Source organism: Athene cunicularia (genome assembly GCF_003259725.1).
Source record: "Athene cunicularia isolate RWA chromosome 2 unlocalized genomic scaffold, athCun1 chr2_part1, whole genome shotgun sequence".
In the NCBI taxonomy this organism is placed as follows: Eukaryota; Metazoa; Chordata; class Aves; order Strigiformes; family Strigidae; genus Athene; species Athene cunicularia.
Genome location: NW_020799095.1, coordinates 40,658,343 through 40,665,756, shown reverse-complemented (window position 1 = coordinate 40,665,756; position 7,414 = coordinate 40,658,343).

Below are 7,414 nucleotides of genomic sequence, written 5' to 3'. Positions count from 1 at the left end.
ATGGCTAAGATTTCTCTCTAAATACTAACAATTAAAGATATCTTTGTTGGATTTTACATCGAGTCTTTGCTGAAGTGGGAAGGTATCTGAATGCTGTCACTGCGTTTTGGTTCACCTTTAATATTATCTGCCTGATCCTTTATGTTATGATTTTATCTTGATGATGAATTTTCTTTTTATATCACATAGAGAATGTGGTAGAGAATTAGTGTCAGCTTACCATTTAACCTCTTCCTGTCATTCACTCCTATAGCCATTTCTTTCCAGGTTGCTATTTATCACTGTGATATTTCATTTTGACTTCTAAACTTCACATATATATCGAAAATTAGATGTTTTATTCTTTAAATAAAGAAACTTCCAGCATGACCTCTGTGACAGGCTGTGGGTGTGCATCAGTTCCTAAACTCTACTTTGCATTTGGAAATTGTCAGAAATTCTTTTATGAAGGATTGGGTTTTTTCAACAGAAACTGTCAGTTTGTTGAAATTTAAACTTTCCATGGTTCAAGTTTCAGTGCCAATATAATCAAGAGGATTTCCTCAACTAAGGATAGAAATTTCTAGCTACGATCAGAAAAAAAATAATTGCAGAAGTAGGTTGCATTGACAGCAGTTAAGGAACACTGCAGAGCCATGTGAAGTCAGGGTTCAAATCTCTTAATCAATGATTATTCAATTATGTAAACATAAGTGGATGTATTTCAAATAGAGATCTCAAAGCACATGAGAGAGATGAGCAATGAGACTGAAATTCCCACTTGATTTTGAACTTGACTCTCATATTCTTGTACCCACTCTGCTACCAAGGAGTCCTGCCAAAGCCTGTAGCCATCTCTGCAACTGTCTCACTTGGACACCTACAGAACACACAAATATGCAAGTGCATGTCACCACTTCTGTGAGAAGACAGCTGGATTACAATATATTTCAGTGATAATTGCGAGATATTTCACAGCACTCAAATGACTGTATAAAGTGATTGCCCAAACCATATTCTTTAAATTTATAGCTCTTCAACATGTGCGCACAAATGGGTTTCTGTGAGATAATGGTTTGGAGTTTTAGTACATTAGTTACTCTTTGGAAAGTCTTTTTGTTTACACCATGCTATATGTGAGACACTACACTTTCTGCAGAGTAATTGTACAAAAATTCTGCACAGTTATTTTTTCTGCAGTCCATAGTATGGTTTGGTTTCTGTGTTTGAGTGTATTTGTATGTATGAATACATACACATACACTTACATACATATGTGTGTACCTATGTGTATATATATATATATATATATATATATATATATGTACACATGTGCATGAGTTTGTGCAAATACACCAAAAGATGACAGTAAACATTCAGGATTTCACAGTCTGTAGAGATTGGTTTCACCATATCTCTTCTTTTTATTCACAGAGACATTGTGATTATTGCAAGTGTATGGAACAGTGAGTGTTAAGTTCTCTATGACGATACCTGTAACCTCAAGGCAGATGCAGAGAACAAAGCAGTATCGGGGGATGCTGAATGGAATTTTTCTTCTTATAAAGACAGCTATTGCCTTTCACCTTGAACAACTAACAAGGTTTCGACAAAGGTCTTTAGCCTGACATCAGCTTTTAACTCTTTTCTGTCCTCTTTGCTGAAACCACCTCAAACCAGGTATTGACTCAAAGCTGAAATTTAATGAAGAGTACTGCTCAGTACAGTGAACTCCAGGAAGTGTGACGCTCAATTATGAAGAATTTGCAGTACCATAGAGGATCAAGAGGACAGATGTTTCTTCATGACATTCATTATACTTGGTATTCCTCACTTCACAACAGCCACCAAAAAAACTTCTTGACTAAACAGTACTAGGACCATTGATATTTAGTGTCCCTGTGGCCTCTTCTTGTACATGCTGGATTCTTGCTTTATCTCATTTTCATTCATAGAAAAGGTTGTGGAAAACAACATAACAAATGATGCTGCCAAAAAACTGAAATAGGACAGTTCTTTTGGACAATACGCACCTTAAAAAAATTTTAAGTTCTTTAAAATTCTCCATAACTGCAGAAGAAAGTCTTTTTCTTTTTAGTGTTGCTAGTAGCATCTGTTCACTTTTACACAGGTATATTATTGGTCAGAGCTCTCAGCTGTGAGTAGATCCAGTTCCCTTCTTTGCTTGGGAGGTTGGGATGTCACTCAAGACAACCTATCATTTTGATAGAAGTAATAGAGGAACGGGAGTTTAGTGTGTCAATTCAAGCTGTAGCAGCTTGCATAGAATAACGGACAAGTAACTGGCCACCAAAACCAAGCTAAACCGAACCAAAACCAAAAACGAAAAAAAGTATCTCTGTAACCTAGTTTTTAAGGGACTGTGTGTGTTGAGTGTGAACCATTGGATCTGCTCTTCGTTTCAGTGATAATTTAAATGTAGATAACTTTTTGTTATCTATCTATCCACTGGTCATTTATGGAGCACTGACCAGAACACAGGCTTCCTCAAGGGAGTTCCCAACTATTAAGTCAGAAATCCATACTCACCAATATGATTTCTAACCTGATTAAGCTTTGATTTTTGCTTGCCAAGCACAACAGTTGAAAGACAAAGGATAAAGAATAACTTACATTCCTGGGTCCAGGAGCCTGACAGATAGGCAATTCCTGTAAATTGAAAGAAGTCAAGTAGACACTCTTTAACTGTTAGAAGGAATAGATACCCATCTCACGCATGTAACATGATTTTTTTAATTATTCATCACTGAAGCATGAGAAAGGACAGGTTCTGGTCTCAAGCAATCAACATTATCGATACTGGCTGTGTTTTCAGAGACCTTTGCACAAGGGCACACTGCATGTATCACACCCAAAGTCTCTATATGTCTTCAGTCTTCATGATATCTGTATGTGTTATAGATTTGGAATGAGTCTATGAGTAACAGGGCTCTCAGAAAATAAAAAGGATATAATGATTTAGAGGAGACTGTATGTCTCCAGATTTAGTGCTCTTTGATTAGACATAGTTCTTTGGGTAAAGAAGCATTTGCACTCTTTAAGCAAATCCAACTATCAGGACAATAATTTACAGGTATGTCAAATGATAACATAGAAATCTGTTCAGCTTTTGCAGAACATTTCACAGATATTCTGTAGACATAGAACCAAGTTCTTCAAACTAATAGTGATAATTTAATTAGAGACATTTTTATTTCTCATAGAGAAAACACTTGATTTCTTGGAATTGATTTAATCTCATTTAGGTGCTATCACCTCTGATCCTCTGATATTACATTTGAGGGTCAGAAAACAGTACAAAAGCACCAATTTTATTTTGTGTCCAACTGATTCTGTCTTTCTTTGAAATTACTGGCCTGTTTATGTGGTATGAATCTGTGGATTTCTGCTGATTTAGGAGAAATTACATTTACACCAACGCTGAATACCTCTGACAGAAGCAGGTGAAATATTGCCTATAAAGCATACTTCTCATGTTATTTACAAACTTTTGTATTCCCCCCAAAACCAACTGCAAAGATATTTTCAAAGCCTGTTTTCCCCTAAGTGTACATTTGCTTTCAAAGTATCTACATCAAACACAGTCTTTGTAAACATTTTCAACCATGTTCAGTCAGCATGAGAGAAGCAGAGAATGTTTAAAAAAAATAAACGACAAAAAGTCACCACATGCATGTCAGGTAGGCTGTTCCATTAAAGAGGAAGCAAAGGACTTGAAATTTCAGCCTACATGAGTCTTCAGAGAAGAAACACACTGCAGTGTTTTTCAATTTGAAGACAGTAAAGTGAAGGGAATAGATTATTATAATTTGGATTAAGCTTGTTCATCAGCTGGGTCAAATATTTTTGGAATTGTCAGCAACTTTTTGCACCATTTTTTATGGATATTAGCAGATGAACTTGAATGGAGAGAACTTTTCAGAAAACAGCTGAACAGTCTTCTCTAGACCTCCATTAATCCCACCAGCTATTGCTCACCCATCCTTTCAGGAAGAAATTTGACTGGTTTCTGCAGTCCTCACTTTATTTAGACAGAGCAAATACCTCTGTTGCAAATATATTTTAACATTTATAACTCACTAAATGTTGTAAACACATAAAGTTCAGAATTATTAATAATATTTCTGTACCTCCTATCTTCAAGTTAGGGGGATGAGTACACAGTAATTAGCATTCATTAAAGTCACTTGAAGTATAGAAAGATCTGTAAGTAAATATGATGGCATTTAAAACACAGGCACCTATGCCAGAAAGCTCCTTGGATAAACATAGTAATGTAAATAAGGTTTTTTTCTTGTTTTATTCCATAAACATTTTTCCATTTAAAATGTTGAAATGATGAAGAAATATATAAGCAATACAGAGTTTTTTATAAAAAAAAAAATCAGAACTTTATTCCTTTCAACTCAAATTGGTACCATTGTAATGTTTTTTAAAAGAATCTGTCAATGTTTGTAATAGTTTGTGATTAAGATGTTTAATAAAAGCTCATGTGAGGATTAATGATAAAATATAGTCTGCTGTCCATCATGTTTGTTTTTTATCATTCACCATCTTGCAATGGAAGCCAAACAAAACTCTCTAAAGCTAGGGATTATAAGAGCGTAAAAATTGCCTGGGACCAACAGCATGACCAGGTTCCATTTTTAATGATTTATAGATTTGTTTCAAGAAAAGGAATTTCAGCTTTTTTTTCTTTCAAAGCCAACATTTATTAACCACTCATCAGGAGGAGCTATTACCTTCTACAAATCAAGGCAAGGCTGGGTAAAGATGTAGTACCATTCAGAAGATCTTTTTCATTTTATATATATTTTAATATTTGGAGAATATAAAGATGAAGAGACACTGTGAGGCATTTTGAAATATGGTTTCTTGAGCATAGGGCCTTCATATCCAAATCTCTGTTTTAGTTGACCTGAGAAAAGGAAGAGAAGAGAAGAGAAGAGAAGAGAAGAGAAGAGAAGAGAAGAGAAGAGAAGAGAAGAGAAGAGAAGAGAAGAGAAGAGAAGAGAAGAGAAGAGAAGAGAAGAGAAGAGAAGAGAAGAGAAGAGAAGAGAAGAGAAGAGAAGAGAAGAGAAGAGAAGAGAAAGAAAAGAAAAGAGAAAATAAAAGAAAAGAAGAGAAAAGAAGAGAAAAGAAGAGAAAAGAAAAAAAAAGAAAAAAAAGAAAAGAAAATAAAAGAAAAGAAAAAAGAAAAGAAAAGAAAATGGTGTTGGTGTTTTTGTTTTCTAGAATGCCTGATATCTGCATTTTCTCTTCCTGTGCAATGTGGTGCCAAGCATGATCGTATTATGCATGTTGTTCTGCTTTATGCAGAATGAGATGAGATTAAGAAAGATTTATCAAAATATACAAGGTTCTGCAGCCCACTAACCACAAAGTAAGAGACACATCTGATGTTTAAACTAAACTTGTATTTAATTTTGGTTGTGTTTAGCACATAGCCCAATGTAATCATGTCTTATTCTTGTTTTAAGTCCAAAACACTCCATAGAAAATCTGAAAACTGCACATCTGTACTGGTACCCATAACCCTGCAAGAATAAGAATTTTCACTAATCTAAAAATTACTCATGCTAAAATGTTCCAGATTATCAATATGTTCTGGGAATCAATATTACTTCATAACTGTGTTCCTTTAATAACACACCAATTTTCTCACAATTCTACTGAACATTTCAATTTCACTTTTAAAGTACCTTATTGCCACCTCCTTAGAGTGAATTTTAACAGGTTTAGGGGTCATATTAAAGACATCCATATATTTTACAAGTCTACACTTTTAATGTGGTTTCCTCTGAGTTACTTGTCACAAGGGCATAACAGAACATTTAGGAATTATACTAGGGTATAGGAATACTATTCTGCATGCCTAAACCAGCATTGTTAGAACAATTATTGTTCTGGGATAATCTTTATAATTTTTTTTTTATAACTGCAGAAAATAAAAACCATAGCCACCGTGCTGTGTTTTTGAAAACTTGCAAAATTTCTGCCTTCTTGCACACAGAAGGTAGAGTCACAGGGCATGCTGGTGTTTTAGAAGACAGCAGTGTACTGCACGGACACAGTATGTATCAGCTAGTAAGCAAACTGACAGGTTTTTCAGAGCACAGCAATAATGTGATTTGAAATTCATAAAATCTGTTTGTGATTCAAAGCTTTGAGGTCAGCTAGTACTTACACTGCCTCAAAACTGTACTGTCTGTCTCTCCTGCTGTGGTTCTTTGAAATACTGCAAGCATTAATCAAAAGTCAATTGTTTGTTTTAATCAGATTTCATGGAAAGAGTATATTGTAGGTGCAGGGGTTGTGAATTACTTTGGAAAATTGAAACAATAGGTGTAATTTGATCACTATAAATGATAAAAACAGTAACAAAAGCAAATAAAACTTTACCATGGTAAATCAAGAATGAGTTGAAAGATCAGTATAATGACTATTTTAACTGAACCATGTAAGTAGTGATATAATACTACTTTACTTCAAATGAAAAATACAATTGATAAAAACTGAAATATAGTTGATAAAAACTGCTGTTACCACTGAAGTGAATGGAAAAGCATCTACTAGTTTCAACGAGAACAGAAAATTCATTTATGAATTGGATATTTCTGTAAGGCTATTTGCAAAATCACATATTCACTCTTAAATATGATCCACAAAGAGCAGACTTAATTCTGAATCAAGCCTATAGTATGCTATTTCCTGTGTTGATACATACAGATTTTAAATTCAGAATGTTATTATTTTGTTAGTAAAAGCAGGGCAGAATCTCCAAACAAAAATACCCGCAACTGCGCAAATATATTTTTTTAATGTCATTTAGGATTCTGTCTTAATTTGGGTAAATCTTTATGTAGTTCTGGATATTTGAAAACTGTCACATCATGTACTGAAATGTTGTCACAGCTGTTGTCCATGTCCCAGCTCCCAAGACATTTTGTTGTTATCCTTTCTCTTCTAAAGTCAGACAACTGCTGCCTGTGGAGAAGGGGTGGAAATATGCATTGTAAGCATGACAAAATTTTGAAGCTCTCATTTTAGGTGCCTGGTACCACAGCTGTGAGAAAGAGTAATATGGGAATAGTGCCTATTAATATAGTAAGTAGGAATTGTGTGCAGATGGGGTATGGTTAACACAAACAGTGTTGTCTCATAAATCTAGTTGCAGCTACTCAACTAGGTTGTATTTTTACATGGAAAGCAAAAGACACTTTCCTATTGTCTCCTTCCATCACCACTTACCTCATCTGGAATTGCTAGAACTTCTGGCTGACCAAGTTGTGATAAATTTTAGCAAACAGAAAACAAATTATTTCTATTTAATTTCATCCAAGAGAGGTTATGAATAGGTTTTTATTTGTTCTACAACCTCTAGCAGTAAAATAAAAAACAAACAAACAAACAA